Source organism: Arvicola amphibius, chromosome 13, assembly GCF_903992535.2.
Source record: "Arvicola amphibius chromosome 13, mArvAmp1.2, whole genome shotgun sequence".
NCBI lineage: Eukaryota > Metazoa > Chordata > Mammalia > Rodentia > Cricetidae > Arvicola > Arvicola amphibius.
In genome coordinates this window covers 66,685,566-66,705,064 of record NC_052059.1, presented here as the reverse complement: position 1 = coordinate 66,705,064, position 19,499 = coordinate 66,685,566, and the positions used below count along the sequence as shown (strand labels likewise).

Here is a 19,499-nt window from a genome sequence, read left to right as displayed (position 1 = left end):
CTGCTTTCATCAAAGACGGAATAACACAGGATGGGTAATGATATATTCCCCTTTCTTTCTCTCATTGACCCCCAAAACAAATTGACTTAAGGACAGAGATTATGGCCTTTGATTCCTCATTTTTTGAAAAGTTTGCATAATATAAAAATGCTGTTGGATCCCTCCTGGATGCTCACAAATGCATTAATTGGTGAAGTGCTATTTTTCATCCTTATTCCCTTTAAATGCCTCATAAAGCAGATCAGACATCAGAGGACAGCAACTAAGGTAACTCTTCAGGTGTTAATGACTCTTAGGCATCCTTCTTGCAGTCCTCCACAAAAGGTTATGCTAGCCTGGTTATTTGTAATTAAAAAGGCTACTGCCTAGTTCTTCAATCCTGGCAGCTCTCCAGGAATGAATGCTCTTCTAGGGTTGCTAGTCAATGATGGGTAAGAGCTTGTTTGGCGGGCCAGCCTAAGACAGGCATAGTCCAGTGACTGGGCCCTCCTAGACAGGGTCAACAAAGCCTGAACAAAGAACTGACTTCTACTGAGTGCCCACGTAATAAATAGAAAAAGGATGGATTTGTAGGAAGTTAAGGCCTACCAGGCCAAAAGGAGCCAACCTGGAGTCTGCCTGTTACTGTCAGAAGTCCTTACTGGGCCTAGCCAATGAGGGGCAATCAAGCAGTGTTTCCTGAGTGCCTAGCAATAGGTGCTGTCAGAGGTCCTGATCATGCCTAACCAATGAGAGACGACCACACGATGTCAATTGTGAATGGATCAGAATGCCTGGGTGCTGGGAGGGTTTATAAGTTTTTCCTCATTGTTATATAAATGAGTCTGTTATATGCCTTCTACAAGACTCTGTGTCTGAGATGATGACACTGCACCTTCTCACCCCTCCAAGGAAGATGTGAGGGCCCAGCAACATCAGCCTACCAGTTCTCCCCTGTCCTCACCACCAGGGTGAACTCTCCAGCATTGCCCTGACTAATTCACCTCTTGCAGCAATAGGGAGTGGTGGGTCCAGTTCTCATGTGTTCATCCTCTCAGGGTCAGTTCTTCCACACCAGCACCATTAATGCCAGCTCTGTTGTGCTGCCCAGGCAAGGTCTTAGCGCTACTCTTCTGAGTACTGCAGCTGGTGAGGGGTAGGGACAGCCTTTCCACGCTTATGACCCCAGAACCAACTCCTCCACCTGTCTCAGGCATTGATGGGAGGGAGGTTGGAGGGAAGGGGACCTTTCCTCTGCACATACTACCACATGTCAGATGAGTAATGGGGATAGCTCTCCTTTACTCATAACATGGGGGTTGGGTCACCCTCACCTCTGACCACCAGGCAGCTCTACTGTGCTGCCCAGGCAAGGGTCAGGGACCATTCTTTGAGTGATGTAGCTGGTAAGGGGGAGGGTCAGCTCTCTTCTGTTGCAGGTGGTAAGGGGCAATGGGTAAAGTGGGGCATCTCTTACCTTTCTACATAGCTACACGACAAATAGTGGGGACAGCTCTCCCATGCTTATAACTTCAGGGCTGGCTCACCCACACCTCTGCTAACAAGATTGGCTTTATTGTGTTACCCAGGAGAGGTGCAGGGCCTGCTCTCCCAAGTGTTGCTGCTGGGGGGATGCTCTCCTGCTCTTGTGACCTCAGGGTCAGTTCTCACACCTGCCTCAGTCATTGATAGGCTTGAGGGGAGCAATTCTGTCCTGCCTATGTTGCCAAAAGACAGAAGGGTAATAAGGACAGCTCTCTCAGGGGATAATTTCTAAAAACCTCTCTGCATTCAGAAGACCTATGTCCTTGTTCCTAACTAGTTCAAGTTTTTACTGACAACTTGATTAAAGGTGTTTGTGACCCAATGATCAAATTTTATGGTAAATGACTGAATAAACTCATACAAAGGGTCACAGTTAACTGAACCAATAAGTCAAATCTCATTAGGGTTTAGTTGGAAGCTATACTTCAGTCTCACTCTCCCCAATTCCAAATCCTTCCCAGATGTTCATCTAGGAACCTGGCCCCACTCCTCCCATTTCAGACCCCACCTCTCAGAAAGCCCGCCAAGGATCAGCTCATCTCCCAGAACTGCTCAAGACCGTGCCTAAAGGCTATTTAAGACCGATCACGAGACCTGCCATATGATTTCTCTCCTGCCTTTCTCAGAGTCACCTGGGAGTTGCTTTGCTCTGTTTATTAAATCTGGATTTATTAATTCAGTCTGATTTGGCTTATTGCATCAGCAGAGGGTACCCCCCAAACTGGGGATCCGATGCTTATCAATTAGGTTGAACTTAACAAGATGAAAATGAAATTCCTTGACACAATTCATCTACTACTTCGTGAACTGGAATGAAAATCTGGGATGGGAGAAAATGCCAAGCGATGCTTTAGACCAGGCCAGGCACAGAGTTAATACACAAAATTATTCAGTGTTACCTTCTTCATCATGTGCTGTCATTTTCATTGCTTCAGGAGTTTCTGTGACAGTGTTTGTTCATTGCTGTGATGAGAGCAATGGAATGAAGAGAGGTTTATTTCACTCTGAGGCTGGAAGTCACCAGAGTTACTTCATTCACATCAGCACATAGGAAGCAGAGAACTCAGAGAAACACCCAGCACTTCCAAGGTCCACCTCCGCCGACCTTTATCAGCTAGCTAGATCAAGTCCTGAACAGTATACAACCTCCAAAGTAGCATCACCAGTTGAGGACCACATCTTCACAATCAGGAGCAATTCAAATCATAATCAGCCTCAGTAGCTACTACGTACTCAAGTTGCAGACAACTGAAAACTGGGGTCATCCCCCGTTCTGTACTTCAGCTCTAGCGAACGTGTGAACACCTGACATATTGCTATTGCTATGAAAGAGAAGTGTTTTGTGTTAATATGTTCATCATATGGCCAGCCTCAGGCTCTTCATTTTGGCTTTCCAGAACTCTCCTTATATTGTTCATAAGCAAATAGGTTCTTAAGTGCTTTTGTTATTCAGTGTTAATTGTGTACCTATCACTCAGCTGGGCACTTATAGGTGAGCCCCAGCAATGTATCCAGCAGAATAGTTGTTATCACCATCTTATCTCCATCCTTGTTGATGCTCAAGGGATGTAGAGATGTGCAATCAAAGAGTCAGGGGTCAAATGACCTCTATGCTTCCTGGATTTTTTTTTAAATTTGACACAAGTCTAGACATATCAGGGAAGAGGGGGATTTCACCTGGGAACTGTCTCCATCAGATTGGCCTGTAGGCAAATATTTGAAGCATTTTCTTGATTAATGATTGATGTGGGAGGGCCTAGTTCACTGTGTCAGTCCTGGACAGGTGATCCTGAGTTATATAGAAAGCACACTGAACAAGCCATGAGTGAGTAAGCAGGGTTCCTTCATGACTTCTGCATTACTTCCTGCCTCCAGTTTCCTGCTTTGAGTTCCTGCCGGACCCTCCCTTCATAAGGGTCTGTGATTGGGAAGTGTAATCCAAATAAAACTCTTTCCTCCACAGGTTGTTGGATGTGGTGCTTTATCACGGCAATTTTTAAAAAGCAGTGCAGAATACATTTTATTTCCTTGGTGAAGCCTTATGATTATCTTCAACCTATTTTGGTTGTCTCAGAATAGAAGCCCCATTCCAATCCCACCAAGATTGCCAAGAAATCTTAACGTTAGTAGACACTTTCATGAATACTTTTCATACTTTATCTCAGTGTAGAATTGTCATAGCTTTCTTAACCTGACCACTGAGAATCACCTGAAGTGCCGCTGTGGTGGAAACAAGCAAGTTTCCATGAGATGCTTCCATCGAAGCTTCCATCTTCAGCTCTCAGAAAGCCATTCCATCCTTGGACTGCCACTCTTTCTCACTATGGTCATAGGAAGATTTCTGAATGAAAGCCTTCATTTCCTGCATCTCCTCATTCCCCACAAGCTAAATGGCTCAAGTAGAAGAATAAATTTTCAATTAAAATGCTTTTAAATACCCCCAACCACACACCTCAGTGGCACTGTTTTAATAGTGTGACACAGGAAATATCATAATAACAATCAGTCACAGATCCATTTGTTACCAGGACCCAACTAAGGAAATAATTAAAGATTTTAAAGATCTTTCTATGACTGGAGAGATGGTTCAGAGGTTAAGAGCACTGAATACTCTTCCAGAGGACCTGGAGTTCAATTCCCAGCACCCACATAGTAGCTCATAACTGTCTCTAACTCCAAGATCTTAAACCCTCACACAGACTTAAATGTAGGCAAAACATCAACACAGGAAAAAAAAAAAAAACGAGCAGCCTCCTACTACACACAGGCATCTGTCTCACACGGAAGATCACAGCTAATAACAACATTCCCAGCAGACAGGAAACCCAGGCTCTCACACATCGAGCCCTGCGAGGCTGCGGTTTGCCCTGTCATGCAACTGACCTGGCTCAAACCTGTTTGGTTAGGAGCATCACCTCAGCTCCCTAAACACCCCTTTATACAAAAAGTTTGGTGGGAAGCATCACCCCAACTCCTGGCATAAGCTCCCTCCCCTGGGAGTTACCTCAGTCCAAACTATACTTCCAAGAAACTCCACCAAATGGTGACCCTCCCCAGGGAGGGTCAAGAAAGCCCATCCCCAGGGATGGTTGGTACCACTCCCACAGGCTATTTAAATTGCCCTCCAGAGAATGAACACATGGTCTTTGGGTTTCACATGGTCTCTTCCCCTCTCCATGTTTCCCCGGGAGCACTCCATTAAACATGGCATCTTTTATTTGGTCTGATTCGGTCTGATTTGGATAATTTGCACTGGCAGAGAGGATCGTTTAAGAGAAAATACCTAGCAAAACCCACAAGTGCCCACTGTGGGCAGATCGTAACCCCCTATAAGGCTTTTGTTTATAAATTCCATCAACTTTTTATTGAGAAACTACTGTGTATCACACTTGACTCTAGGCACTGGGACAGGGCATGAAAAACATAAACATAAGCCCTTCCCTCACGAGATTTATGTTAGGAATCAGGCATTATGCTGGCCCCGTCTCCTGGCAGGATGCATTGAGGCAGTATGCTGGCCAGCACAGGGTCCTAAGGCTGGTATGTCACTAGGTATGTATGCAGGTGCAAAAGGTCCCTTTAAGAGACAAGCCCTGGCTACTCTGTTCTCTCCTCCACCCATTCTGAAGAGGCAGGTTGCTCCCTATCTCTTCTTCCTCTTCCTTTTTCTCCCTGTATCTCTCTCTCTCTCTCTTCCCTCCTCCCACTCCCTTTAATCTCAATAGAATTCCCACATAAGCTCTGTCTTCGCAGTGTGTCTGTTCCTCACCTACCATGGGCTCTCACATACTGCCTAGCCCCTTAGCTCACCAAGATCACTATCACACTGTTTCACATTATTTGATGCATGACTTGGCCAGGCTTCCTCCCTGTGCCATCCCACTGTGTTACGACACCAATATTATGAATACGTGTGAGGTGTGACCTTTAGCAGATCCCATGGTGGGTGAAAGGCAAATACTCCATACAGATAGAGCCTAAGTGCGAAGTTTGTTGAGAGAAGGGTAAAGGGGAGGGAAGAGAGAGAGACAGAGAGAGGGAGAGAGTGGCAGAGATCTGACTGCTTCTTCAAAAGAAAAGTAGGAAGAGAGAGGGAGTAGGCATGACTTGTCTCTTTTTCTTTTTAATTGTTTTTATTGAGCTACATACTTTTCTCCTCTCCTTTCCATTTCAACCTTCTCTAATGGTCTCCATGCTCCCAATTTACTCAGGAGATCCTGTCTTTTTCTACTTCCCATGTAGATACGATCCATGTATGTCTCTCTTGTGGTAATCTTTGCTGTCTAGGTTCCCTGGGATTGTAAATTGTAGGCTGATTTTTTTTTGCTTTATGCCTAGAATCCACTCATGAGTGAGTACATATTATATTTGTCATTCTGGGTTTGAGTTACCTCACTCAATATGATGTTTTCTAGATCCATCCATTCTCCTGCAAATTTCAAGATGTCATTATTTTTTTTCTGGTGTGTACTACAACATTGTGTAAATGAACAACATCTTCTTTATTTTTTGGTCAAGGGCATTTAAATTGTTTCCAGGTTCTGGCTATGACAAATAATGCTGCTATGAACATAGTTGAGCACATGGCCTTGTGGTATGATTGAGCATCCTTTAGGTATATACCCAAAAGTGGAATAGCTGTATCTTGAGATAGGTTGTTTCCTAATTTTCTGAGAAATTACCATACTGATTTCCAAAGTGGCTGTACCAGTTTGCACTCCCAACAGCAATGGAGGAGTGTTCCCTTTACCTCACAGCATAAATTGTCATCAGTGTTTTTGATCTTGGCCATTCTTACAGGTGTAAGATGGAATCTTGGAGTTGTTTTGATTTGCAATTCTCTGATGACTAAGGATGTTGAGCATTTCCTTAAGTGTCTTTCAACAATTTTAGATTCCTCTGTTGAGAGTTCTCTCTTTAGGTCTGTACTTCATTTTTAAAATGGATTATTTGCTCTGTCGATGATCAATTTCTTGAGTTCTTTGTATGTTTTGGAGATCAGTCCTCTGTCCGATGTGGGGTTGGTGAAGATCTTTTCCATTCTATAGGCTTCCATTTTGTCTTGTTGACATGTCCTTTGCTTTACAGAAGCTTCTCAGTTTCAGGAGGTCCCATTTATTAATTGTTTCTCTCAGTGTCTATGCTGCTGGGGTTATATTTAGGAAGTGGTTTCCTGTGCCAATGCATTCAAGTGTACTTCACACTTTCCCTTCTATGAGGTTCAGTGTGCTTGCTTTTACATTGAGGTCTTTGATCCATTTGTAATTGAATTTTGTGCATGGAGATAGATTTGGATCCTTTTTCATTCTTCTACATGGTAATATCCAGTTATTCCAGCACCATTTGTTGAATTTGCTTTCTTTTTTCCATTTTATATTCTTGGTTCTTTGTCAAAAATCAGGTATTTGTAGGTATGTTTATTGATATCTGGGTCTTCAATTCGGTTTCATTGGTCCTCCTTTATGTTTTTACGCCAATATCAGGCTATTTTCAGTATTGTAGCTCTGTAGTAGAGTTTGAAGTCATGGATTGTGATGCCTCCAAAAGTTCCTTTATTGTACAAGATTCTTTTGGCTATCTTGCTTTTGCTTTTCCATATGAAGTTGAGTATTGTTCTTTCGAGGTCTGTGAAGAATTTTGCTGGGATTTTGAAGGCATTGCATTGAATCTGTAGATTGCTTTTGGTAAGATTGTCATTTTTAATATGTTAATTCTACCTAACCAAGAGCACTGGAGATTTTTCCATTTTGTGGTATCTTCTTCAGTTTCTTTTTTTAATGATTTAAAGTTCTTGTCATACAGGTCTTCCTGTATGGTTAGAGTTACTCCAAAACTTTTATATTATTTGTAGCTATTGTGAAGGCTGATATTTTTCTGATTTCTTTCTCAGTCCATTTATCTTCTATGTAATGGAGGGCTACTTTTTTTTAAGTTAATCTTGCATCCTGCTACATTACTGAAAGTGTTTATGAGTTGTAGAAGCTTGTTGGTAGAATTTTTGGGGCCACTCATGTAAACTATTATATCATCAGCAAATAGCGAGAGTTTGCTTCTTTTCTGATTTTTATCTTCTTGATCTCTGTTTGTTTTCTTATTGCTCTAGCTGGAACTTCAAGTACTATATTGAATAGATATGGAGAGAGTGAACAACATTGTCTTGTTCCTGATCTCAGTTGGATTGCTTTGAGTTTCTCTTCATTTAGTTTGATGTTGGCTGTTGTCTTGTTGTATATTGCCTTTATTATGTTTAGGTATGTTCCTTGTATCCCTGCTCTCTCCAAGACCTTTATCATGAAGGGATGTTGTATTTTGTCAAAAGCTTTTTCAGCATCTAATGAGATGATCATGTGATTTTTATTTTCCAGTTTGTTTATATAATGGATTACGGTGACAGATTTTCATATGTTGAATCATCCCTGCATCTGTGGGATGAGGCGGACTTGATGAAAGGATGTTGTATTTTATTGAAAGCTTTTTCAGCATCTAATGAGATGTTCATGAAGGTTTTTTGTTTTGTTTTTTTTTGCTTTTTGTTTTGTTTTTATGGTGGATTATATTGAAAGATTTTCATATGTTGAATCAACCCCAAATCTCTGGGATGAACTCTTCTTACTCATGGTGCATGGTCTTTCTCATGTGTTCTTGGATTTGCCAGTAATTTATTGAGTATTTTTGCATCAATGTTCATGAGTGAGATTGACTTGTAATTCTCTTTCTTAGTAATTTTTTTGTGTGGTTTGGGTATCAGTGTAGTTGTAGCCTCATAAAAAGAGTTTGGCAATGTTCCTTCTGTTTCTATTGTGTGGAACAATTTGAGGAGTATTGGCCTTAGTTCTTCTTTGAAAATCTTGCAGAATTCTGAGCTGAAACCACCTGGTCCTGAACTTTTTTTTTTTTTTTTTTTTTGGTTGGGAGAATTTGATGACTCTTTCTGTTTTTTTTTTTTTTTTTTTTTTTGCAGTTATAGGTCTATTTAATTTGCTTACTTGGTTTTGATTTAATTTTGTTAAGTGATATTTATCCAGAAAGTTGTCCATTTCCTTTAAGTTTTCCAATTTTGTGGAGTACAGGTTTTGAACCTGATGATTCTCTGGATTTCTTCCATGTCTGTTTGTATGTCCCCCTTTTCATTTCTGATTTTGTTAATTTGGATATTCTCTCTCTGACTTTATATCAGTTTGGATAAATGTTTGTCTATTTCATTGATTTTTCAAAGAACCAACTCTTTTTTTCATTGACTCTGCATTGTTTTCTTTGATTGTATTTTGTTGATTTCAACTCTTAATTTGATTATTTCTGCTGTCTAGTCCTCCTGAATGAGTTTGCTTCTTTTTGTTCTAGAGTTTTCAGGTGTTCTGCTAACTCACTAGTGTGGAATTTTTCCAGCTTCTTTATGTAGCATTTAGTGCCATGAACTTTCCTCTTAACACTGCTTTCATTATGTTCCACAAATTTGGATAGGTTGTGTGGTCATTTTCATTGAATTTTAGGAAGTCTTTAATTTCTTCCTTGATGCATTGGTGATTCAGGGGAGCACTTTTTAATTTCTACTTGTTTGTGGACTTTCTGAAATTAGTGTTGCTGTTGAATTCTAATTTTAAGCCATGGTGATTCAATATGATAGGGTTATTCCATTTTTTGTATCTGTTGAGGTTTGCTTTGTTACTGAGTATGTGGTCAGTTTTTGAAAAGGTTCCATGAAGTGGTGAGAAGAAGGTATATTCTTTTATGTTTGGATGGCATGTTCTATAGATGTCTGTTAAGTCCATTTGAATCATAATGTCTGTTAAGTTTCTGTCTGACAGTGGTGAGAGTGGAGTGTTGAAGTCTCCCACTATCAGTATGTGGAGTTTAATGTGTGATTGAAGCTTTAGAAGCGCTTCTTTTACATATGAGGGTTTGCTTGTATTTGGGGGCACAGATGGTCAGTATTGAGACTTCCTCTTGATAGATATTCTTCTGTGACTAATATGAAATATACTTCTTTGTCACTTTTGATTAATTTTATTTCAAAGTCTATTTTATTAGATATTAGGATAGCTACACCAGCTTGTTTTTTTAGGTCCATTTGATTGGAAAAAATTTTCCCAATCCTTTACTCTGCAGCAATGTCGGTCTTTGAGGTTGAGGTGTGTTTCTTGTATGCAGCAGAAGGATGAATTCTGTTTTCGTATCCAGTCTGTTAGCCTGTGTCTTTTTATAGGTGAGTTGAGTGCATTTATATTAAGGAATATTAATGACCAATGATTGTTATCTCTTGTTAATTAAGTTTTCACTGTTGGTATGTTATTTTGTGTGCTTTTCCCTTTGTTGGGATTTGCTACTGTGAGATCATCTATTGTCTATGTTTTTGTAGATGTAGTTAACTTCCTTGGGTTGGAGGTTTCCTTCTACTATTTTGTATAGGGCTGGGTTTGTGGCTAGGTATTGGTTAAATCTGGTTTTGTCATAAAATGTCTTATTTTGTTCTGTGGTGATTGAAAGTATTGCTGGGAATAGTAGTCAGGGCTGTCATCCTTTGTCCCTTAATGCCTGCATAATGCTTGACTAGGAACTTCTGGCTTTCATTGTCTCCATTGAGAAGTCAGTTGTAATTCTGATAGGTTTGCCTTTATTTGTTACTTTGCCCTTTTCCTTTGCAGCTCTTAATATTTTTCTTTACTCTGTATGTTTATTGTTTTGATTATTATGTGCTGAACAGACTTTTTCTTTTGATCCAGTCTATTTGGTATTCTGTAAGCTTCTTGTATCTTCTTAGGCTAATCTTTCTTTAGGTTGGGAAAGTTTTCTTCTATGATTTTGTTAAATATATTTTCTGTGCTTTTGAGTTGAACTTCTCTTTCTTCTCTACCTATTATTCTTAGGTTTGTTTTTTTCATGGTGTCCCATATTTCCTGGATATTTTGTGTAAAGCTTTTGTTATATTTAATGTTTTCTTTGACTGATGAATCTATTTTCTATATTGTATCTTCAATGCTTTAGATTCTATCTTCCATCTCTTGTATTCTGCTTCTTATTCTTGTATTTGTGGTTTTTGACCATTTTCTCATGATTTCTGTTTTTATAATTCCCTTGGCTTGTTTTTTCTTTATTGTCTCTATTTCAGTTTTCAATTCTTGAATAGTTTTTTTCATATGTTTGATTGCTTTTCCTTAGTTTTTCTTTAAGGAATTTGTTGATGTCTTCCAATTTTTTTTTGTGTTTGTTTTTTCCTCCATTTCTTTGAGGGAATTTTTCATTTTTTCTTTAAGGGCCTCAAACATTCTCCTAAAGTTATTTATTAGGTCATTTTCTTCTGTTTCATCTATATTTTGTTGTTCAAGTCTTACTGTTGTAGTGTCACTAGTTTTTACTGGTCTTGTGTTGCTCTTTGTGGTATGGTATGTGTTCTTACCTTGTCTACCCATCTTTTCCTCTGATTGGTGTAGTTGGGGCTGTCTGTGATTCTGGTGATCAATCTTCTAGGTGCCAGTGAATCCATGGCTCAGATTGTTGCTGTTCAGATGTTCAGATGGTTCCAGTCACCCTGTTGGTCACTCTGTGTTCCTGGAGGTTGCTCATCACTTATGGGGCCCACTCTGCTGCCTTGGAGTTTGCTGTCACAGGCCTGCTGCAGCCTAGGTTTCTGGCTCAGTCCTTTTTCTGTAAATGTCCCTGGTCTGGATCTGCTCCTGTAGAGGTCCCTGGCTTGGGATGGGTCCCACAAAGGTGGCTGGCTTCGATCTACTACTCCCTCAGAGGTCCCAGACTTTGGTATTCCTGAACCTGCAGAGGTCCTGGCTCAGGTCTACTCCCTTGGAGGCCCCAGACTCATGCCCAGATCCAGAGAAGTCTCTGGCTCACTTTCTCAGTGGCTGCTCCCCTGTACCTGCTCCTGTAGAGTTTACTGTCTCAGGCCTGCTCCAGCCTAGGTCACTGGCTCAATCCTGCTCCAGTGGAGCTTGCTGCCTCAGGCAGTTTTTATTAAGTTTAAATTAGTAAATAGTCGTTCTTTTGTGGAGCCCCTTCCATTCTAGGGAGATCTCATCATTTTTCTTTAATAAATCTGTATTTGCTCTGCTTGAATGCCTTTCTGTCATTGTTGTGGTTTGTGGCTTTTGTATGTATGGCTAATGATTGCTTTCCTCTCTGGCAGCTTTTGTGGTGGTCTAGTAATCAATTAGGGCTGTTAAGGGGACATGAGTGAGGGGCTATTTACTGGAGCATGGGCAACTTCCTGGTTGCTACACCACTAAAGAAAATGTCTCGGAGCGAGGCCTCAAGGGTCCCGCCCAACTCATGATGGAATGTTGACAGTCCAATCTCGTGTATGTCTTGTGCTGTTTGTCACAGCTGCAGGAGTTCAAGAGTGCAACAATTGAGTCATGCACACAAGACAGTTCCATAGACTTTACCATTCCCTCCAGCTCTTATACTCTCTGTCTCCTTTTCTGATGTTCCCTGAGCCTGAGTTGGGGTGATAACAATGTCCTGTTCAGGGCTGATCATACAGCCTTGACTTTGTATAAATGACTTAACCTTATGCCTCAGGTCCTTCATTGCAGATGAGGAGAGCAGTAATACAAACATCATAGGGTTGTTATGACTGTTATGTGAGCTCATATGTATAACACATTTAGCGTTGTGTCTAACAGAGTCAGTGTTACTCATTATTATTTTGAATTTTATAACACATTAGCTCATCATTTGACGTTGGAAATTTTTTCTTACCACACAAATCAACAAGGGTGAGAGCTTTAATATCTTTATGGAGGGGAAAAAAGCCATAACATGCAACCCAACTGTTGACAGTGAACTTCAAGCTTTATTTTGGAACAGAGTTCTTGTATTTAACTCACTTGTAGTTGTTGGGGCCATGAATGCATGGCTCCAAAATTTGGACTAAAAGGGAGATATGCTGGAAATGGGTGGAGGGAGGACACTGGGGAATCCCTTGGGAATGCTTGGTGTTGGGTTGAATGTCCTGTGGTCCTTTTTCTTTTCTCCCAGCGGCACCAAAGACAAGGCTGCTTATCTCCAATTATCTTTGGGTAATTTCTAGACAGAGGTTCTCAAAGTAGGGATCCTTAGCTAGAGAGGGTAAAGAAGCATGGAGAACTTGCTGTGAACCAGCCTGCCTCTAACTTAGGCTTGAAAGCCATCTTATAGTAAAGACAAACAAGATTCATCCCTGTTTGTGATTAAATCTCTGTTTCTCAAGGATTGGGCTAAACCCTATCTGTACTCTTAATTACAAATAGTGCTGACTGCCTTTTCCAGGAAACAACAATCATGTCTTTGTTTCAAGAGGCTATTATGGGGCTAGAGAGATGGCTCAGTGGTTAAAAGCATTGACTGTTCTTCCAGAGGACCTGAGTTCAATTCCCAGGAACCACATGGTGGCTCACAACCATCTGTAATAAGATCTAGCGCCCTCTTCTGGCCTGCAGGCATACATGGAGGCAGAATGTTGTGTACATAATAAATAAATATTTTTTTTAAAAGGTTATTATGACTGCCTGTGTTATGACCACCTTGTTATGAATACATTGTTATGACAATCTTGTGACTATGTCTTGTTTTAGGAGGTTGTGATGACCAACTTGTTATGCCTATTTCCTGCCAAATCCCGTATTTGGAAGTGCTCTACTCCTGAGCTATAAAAATCTTATCTTCTTCATGTCCAATGCTTTAGGAGGTGGCCATTCATGTACAAGAATAAAAAGCTTGCTTTAATTAATTTGGCCATGATAATTTGGGTCAGTGACCTTTCTCCTTACAGCTGTGGTATTAATACCTGCTCACTCCTGGTGCATTTCTCTAAGTGGAGACTCCCCTGGAGAATATGCTTGATTCTCTTTTTAACTTTTTATTTGAAGTTTAGACTTCTTATCCCCGAAATGGTTGGTATAGTACAAACTAATTTGGCATGAATAGAAATGGAATGCCTTTATTTTATCAAAGTTGAAAAAAATATTCATTGAGCTCTTGATTTCATTTATGACATTTTTTCAGATGTAAAACTGTCAGTGTTGGGGCAGGAGAGATGGCTCAGTGGTTAAGAGCATTGCCTGCTCTTCCAAAGGTCTTGAGTTCAATTCCCAGCAACCACATGGTGGCTCACAACCATCTGTAATAAGGTCTGGTGCCCTCTTCTGGCCTGCAGGCATACACACAGATAGAATATTGTATACATAATAAATAAATAAATAAATATTTTTAAAAAACTCTCAGTGTCTTAAACTACTAATATCTACGAGCACTTGTCTTAGTTTCTCAAACATATTAATCACAATCATTTTAAACATAGTGAGTGCTTCCTGTGTGTGCATCCATTTCAGATCTTTTTTTAATGAAGTAATAATTTCATCATCAGTTAAATTTGAAGACCAGATGCTTAATGGAAGATGCTGTCTGTTTCTTCATCTGACTCATCCTGCTAGCCAGGAAAACATCTTCTTTATTCTCTTCTCATTTGCCATTCTAGAAAGAGCCAATTATTTTTACCTTCATCTAGTTGTCTCCACTCATTTTTAAACTGAGCTCAGTGGGAGAAGGAATTTAGGTGTGGCCTTCAACAGTCTGATTTTCCGTGGTGCTGGTTCCCTACATTCTGTCACACAATGACCGATGGTCAGTCCTTTTCTTACTTTCACTTGCTCTTATTAGATACACTTTCTTTACCTGGTTATTATGATCTTACAAACCCTTTGTTCCCCATTCAGTCTTCCTCCTTCTCTCTTTCCATTACTTCTGTCCATTGCCCTTCCCTCCCTCCTTTCCCCCTTCTTTTTCCTCTCCCTTCTCTCTCCTTCATCTTGGATTGGCACAGCTCTATGTTCTTCACTCCCACTTTCCTCTCTCTCCTCTCTCTCTCTCTCTCTATCTCTCTTTCTCTCTCTCTCTGATGTCAGTCTGTCTCTAGGTTGCTTATATCACCATTCAAAAGCTGTGCTTCCATCCCAGATATTTCTTTCAAACTCTGGACACATATATTGCTCTCTGAACTTGATGTTTACACTTGGTAGAACTGGCATCTCAACATGGTACCCTGTCCTCAGCTTGATGATGGAAGTCACAAAATAATCCAGCACCGGTTTAGAATTATGAATAAAAAAGGGTTAGTTATTTAAGGGAAAACTTACAGATCACTGTCCTAGATAACAGTCCTCTGTGGGAACAGGAAGAGTCCTGAAGCGGGAAGCAGGAGCAGTAAGCGAGAGAGCTGGTGCACATTTACAGCTGCTTTTACGGTATAAGAGACCACACCAAAAGTGGGCTGGTATCTTAAAGGCTATTGGTTGAAGGAGCAGAATGTGCTCCCATAGCACCTGAGCCCTAATCTGCCCCCCAGCAGCTCCACCAGGTTCCCTGTGTGTGACTTCTTCACCATTCAAAAATTCTCAGTCCCCTTTGCTTTTAACACCTTAAAAATCAACTTTTTTCATCTATCCTTTTCAAATATTAAGGTTAACTCCCTCAAAATAAACAACTAGATGGTCTTTAGGGACAGACTGTGTAGCCAATTCCACTAACTAGTTTTAGGATGTTTTTATCATCCTAAAAAGGAATCTTAAATCTTTATTGTTGGTGGCATTCCATCCTCGGCTCATCTGTTTCCCCAGTGCTATCACCTGTTTTATTTCTTTGTTCTCAAACATGTCATTATTTTGTGGGCTTTTAAAACTAGGAATGCCAAACATCTTGACTGTTCAGTAATGACTATTTGAGATTCCAGACCATGCCATCATTCCAGAGGGATGTTTTCTGGCAAACAATCTCTTCATGAAACCAGTTTCTTGTGCTCAAATCAAGACTGAATGACTAAGACTACTATGTACCATTATGAGGCTGAGGCTATTTGTGGCTCATTCTTATATTAGCTGAGATGTCACATATGAGAATCTATTGTACATACCAATGACTCCCTTCAGCAGGCTTTGTGTCTTTCTGGGCCCAGTGATTTGTGGAAGTTTTTTGGGGGCTGGGTGTGGTGGAAGGGGTCTCCCTTCTACCCTTTTAATGGACAAAAAACACATTAGCAGGAGAAAAAGCTCATTATTTTTACAATTCATATGCTCACAAGAGGGTTCACTGATGAGGACCTCAAAGGAGAGATTAGAATTTGGGGCTTATATTTAATTTAAAAGGCCCAGAAATAAAAGTTCCTGTGAGAATCCTATGGGAGCAGATAGACTTCTTCATGAGAGATCAATGGATTTCCTGGAGAACAAATAAGAGATAATAAAGCATGATATGTGACTTGTTCCGTGGCCTACTGGGCCAGCACCACGAGCTCCATGGACACAGCACGGTCTGTCAGCTCCATGATCTCCTGATGGAAGAGTTTTTCAAGCTGAATATGTCAAGAAGGATGTGGAAACAGTAGTAAGCTAAGGAGATCAGAGGTAAAGGCAGTGTTGTCTTGGGGTAGAGAAGCTAGTCCTTTCTAAGCTTTATGAAGAAGGCTCCACTAAGTGACTTTTTAATGTTGATAGGCATGGCGGATTGGCAAAGGCGAGTCTGCTAGCAGATGCTCATTTGTTAGCAGGAAAGATAAGAAGTTTCAAACTTTAGCTCTACCTCTGGCTGTAACCCCAACATCTTGCTGACAGAGTGGCCATGTATGCACAGGCTTACACACTCGACTGTGCTGTTAGACCTTTGGCTTTGGTTCCGTGTTACTGTCTTACAGTGTGAATAATGGTACACAGCTCTACAAGGATGACCCATCAGATTGGGGCTCTGTCGTTGGCAAAGCCTGGCAAACTGCAATGACAGAAAAGCTTCAGATGAAAGAAACGCCCATGTGATATAGTTAAGGAAGTTTACGTTGTACACAATGAAGTGAAGGGTAATGTGTTTGAGCTAGAGCTCACGTCGTGGGCTGGTGAATGAACTAAAGAAAGACATGAAATTGTTCTGAAAGATACAAGGGAGGAAGCAAAGAGACAGGCCAAAGAATCTTTGAAGGAATTAGATGAATCAGATGAAGACAAAATGTAACCTTTCCTTCACTGTCTCTTCTCTTATCTCCCCTGTGACCAGCACCATGGACTGTACATACCCACCGGCCAATTTTCATTACATTTTTTCTTACAAGCATTCAGATTTAATTAATATACACTTGAAAACATTATTGGGAAAGCAATTGAGGACATTTGCTTAATATTAAAATGTAGATTTAGGTTTGGTTAAAAATTCTTAGTGGACTGAGGCAGGAAGAATAAGCCCACGCGTGAAAGTCTAGCCTGTGCTAGGTAGCAAAAAGCTTAGGAATCATACTATGCGATAAAGGTTTTAGAATTTAAAATTATGTTAAAACAAACAAACAAACAAAAAAGAAAGATTGGAGTGTCTCTTTGTCTCCTTCGTGTCAGCGAACTCCCTGAAAAGGTTTGTGGAAACTTTACTCCTTTCTTTTCCTGGGAATAGATTACCTGAGGATGGTTTTCATTGTTCAGAAACTTCTGCTGTAAGGATCAGAAGAGCTCTGAGAAATCTTTATTCAGCTTAAACAATATTTGCATCGCGCTGTGCACAGCCTACGTCCAGGGTCTCAGGAGCTGCTTTTAGAGTAAGCACATTTGGGAAAATGATTCTAAATCGCCTACTGGATTTTCGTTTTTTTATAAGTCTCCATCTCAAGAAACCTCCAGTGCCTTTCCACAGATCTAGAAAAAAAGTTTCATGTAGCTTTTTGAGGACGTGTTGGTTTGAAAATGGCCTGCTTTGCCATTGCAGGAAGCCGTCTAATTTTAGGCCATCTCAAGAATCACACAGGTTTTGGGTTACTGCTTCTTCTTTAGATCCCCAGGTTGGCTTCTAGACATAGGCTGTTTGGTTTTCACAGGACATCATTCCTGGCTCTGTCAACTGTAGTACACACCCTGTTCTCTTCAGGAGCTCAGCGGGCTCTTCTCTGGTTAACCCCCAACTGTGGGGTTTGGAAAGAAGGAAGAAGCTTTACAAAACCACACGGTTGTCCTTGCTGCCGCCAGGTAAGAGTTTGGCAATAGCGCCTGGGCAGCTGTGACGTTCTGACTCTCCTCTCACAGGCAGCCTCTGCTCTGCTAAGTCTTGGCTTTCTTCTCATTGCCCTGCTGTTGTCTGGTGGTTACACGGCCCTGTGTGCTCAGCGTATTTGGGCTTTTAAAATTCCTTTAGCTTAACCATCCCTTTCAAATCTAGTTTCCTCTCAAATGAGAACCAATTCTTGTATACAGGTTTTATATGTGATTAATAAGCCATTTGGGAAGCTATTATTAATATGTTTATCATAACAAGATCTGTTTATGCTTTGGTTCCGCTGGTTGCTTTTTCTTTTTTCTTTTTGGTTTTTTTCGAGACAGGGTTTCTCTGTGGCTTTGGAGCCTGTCCTGGAACTAGCTCTTGTAGACCAGACTGGCCTCGAACTCACAGAGATCTGCCTGCCTTTGCCTCCCGAGTGCTGGGATTAAAGGCGTGCGCCACCAGTGCCCGGCTCCACTGGTTGTTTTTTAAAGCATATATTGGAAGCTAATAATGTTTTGAGAAGATAATAGCTCCCCCCACTTGCAAAGTTGACCTTTCCAAGCTGTGCTTGTGCTGGCAACTCGATTCCATTTTAATTGTTCAGCAGATTGCCAGCTGTCTCTTTCGATGCAGTTAGCTAAGCAGTCTGACCATTCCCACGTCCTCATCAGCTCTGGGAATCTGTGGTCAGTCTGCCTTCTCTACACATCGCACGCCGAAGCTCAGACTCCAAGGTTATGCATCCAGCAATGGCGAAATGTTAAGCAATTTATATCGTTGTGGCATTTCTTCATGAAAAGTAAAGTCTTCTGTTACGTTCCTCCCCAGTAAGTCTTATTTCAACAAAAACAAGCAGCCTTTGTTACCTGTCCCGTCTTACCTCTGAGTCTAGGTTTCCTCTTACTCTGTGTGGCCGGGCATCTCAGAACCGTCTGGATTCTGAGTACTCCTTCAGTTTAATGGCGTGCTTCAAACAAGGCTGTGCTTTACGGTTTCCTTATCAGTGGCCTCTAACTTATAAAGAATGCACTTGAGTTTAATTATTGGGTTAAGTGTTTTGTCTGCATTATATTGTTCTACTTTAGCAACTTCTTTTCAAAAATAAGGAAACTAAGATCCAGTGTAGCCACAGCTGTTTTCTTACACAGTGATCCTCATTTTTATTTATTAATCGATTAATTAAATTTTCCCCAACCTGATCACAGTTTACCCCCTACACAGCTTGTTTAAGAGAGACAGAGGCTCTAACTAGAAAGCGACAGGGCTGCAGTTTAGATCCTTCCGATTGTACAGTCTTCAAGTCAATGCTGTGCTGTCTTTTATTTATTAGAACCCACCCTTACCTTTTGCTATCCTTCCTTCCCCCACTCCACTCCATTGTTTTTCCAGAGAAAGTTGTAAAGCAGTGAAGAACTCTTAAATTAAAAACACAAATTCAAGCTATAAATATTAAAATATCAAATGGTAGGAAAGAGCTTTCAGAAAATTTGTCAACACATTTATGATTTCAGAACATTCAAGCCAGCTGAAGATTTTAACAGAGATGGCATTAACTGCCAACAAGAAACATTAGTAGTGGTTAATAAGAGAAAATATTTACTCCAATGCTCAAAAGGTATCTAGATTGTAAATGCATAATAGAGAATGAAGCAGCCAACACTAAGAGCAGTAAAGGGGTCATTTCTTCAGAACCAAGAGTAAGTTACAACAAAAACATGTCCAAAGGACTATTAAGCCACAGATAGAATGTGCAAAGATAATGCAAAAAAAATGATTGATTTGTTCATTTACTAGTTCTCTATTGAGCACTTACTGCCAAGTTCTGGGTGTGGGGAACAGAAAACAGACAATGCTGTGAGTTTAAAAATACATGTCTCAAAAGTTAGGTGATAATAAGTCCTATGGAGGAAAAAAATCATGGAAAGGGAAAAGTTTTCATCTTGGAGTGGGGCTGTTAGTTTGATAGAGTGTCACCAGTGAGG

General features: G+C 40.6%; 1 pseudogene; it reads left to right on the top strand.

Annotated features, from left to right (window-relative positions):
• The first annotated feature begins 1,291 nt into the window (after nucleotides 1-1,291).
• LOC119799874 lies at nucleotides 1,292-16,509 on the top strand (annotated as a pseudogene).
• The last annotated feature ends 2,990 nt before the right edge of the window (nucleotides 16,510-19,499 follow it).